Here is a 1,260-nt window from a genome sequence, read left to right as displayed (position 1 = left end):
CTCCAGATCAGGTCTGATTAGATCGGAGAGGGACCAGATGACAGCAACCAGGGATAAGAACATTAACAGTTAAATGCCATGTAGCAAACCACATTTGACTCAGTAACCTAGATCAACCAAAAACTTGCTGGCTGGAGAATTCTGGGAGTTGAAGTCCATACATCTTAAAGTTGCCAAGGTTGAGAAACACTGTATTAGTTTAACTACCCTGATGCTAGCTTGCTGGCTGTCATCCCAAACTCAGGAAAAGTTAAATGGAATCGCTTTCGCCAAATATGTAACACTTATCAAAGTATAGAAGTCCCTTTAGGTCTTGGGCCCATCTAGGTCATGGAGGTCAGAAGGAACTTCTCCCTTTAATGGTCAATTGAGAGCTAGAAGGGGAGCTGCACAGATATATCCAAGAGGTCACCAGGACCTGGACTCAACTTAAAGGGGGTTGGACGGGCTTATATTAGGAAAGATCAAGAGGACAAAATAACAGACAAGCATGTAAGTGCTCTAGAACTCTGTATCAGGCAACTTGCTTTAAAAGGAGAAAGAAATTAGGGGACTTATTTACAATCTGGAGCCTGTATTTAGATAATGGCTAGGATCAATCATCAGCAAAGCCATTGTGTGGAGTTCGTGTGCTTTATTGGAGCTCCTTCAGAAGCTGTGCAAATGCAGCTGACATGACTCATAGGTGAATTCAGTCAGACCATAGTTTAACAAATTATGCTTATTTAATCAAACCACAGTCCACAACAAACCATGGTTCAGAGTCTTAAGGGACTGGGGAGGGGAGCAGCTGCTGTGTTCAACACCTGGGAGCAACCTGAGCTAATTTGAGGTTTCACCCAGGGCTCTCTTAAGGGATGCAGGATGAGAAGATGAACAATACTGTGGTCGCCGCGCTGTTTTTTGAACATATTTCCATGGAAATGAAACATGTAGCTTCCTTGATTGATAGAAACCAAAAACCCAGAGAAATTCAGTGCTATGGAAGAAAGCTAAAGATAATTGTAGATGATATACATGGTTAAAAAACCTTCATAGCACCCAAACTTCAACAGAGTAAGTAAACATCAAGGTGAAGAGCCTAAGCCATCAGATTCTACTCAAGGCCACTAACTCCATCATCCACTGTTTCCACCATGTACCACTCAGATATGTCCCTTTAGGCTCTGTCCCTTGATCCTGATATCCCTTGATGTCCCTTGATATACCCCTTCTTTAGATGTTAAACTTCTCCCAGATGTCAAAAAAGTCAACTTTAGC

Source organism: Python bivittatus, unplaced genomic scaffold (assembly GCF_059951505.1).
Source record: "Python bivittatus isolate LINGU-HERP-01145 unplaced genomic scaffold, Pbiv_v1 ctg000440_np1212, whole genome shotgun sequence".
NCBI lineage: Eukaryota > Metazoa > Chordata > Lepidosauria > Squamata > Pythonidae > Python > Python bivittatus.
This window is presented reverse-complemented; position numbering follows the sequence as displayed.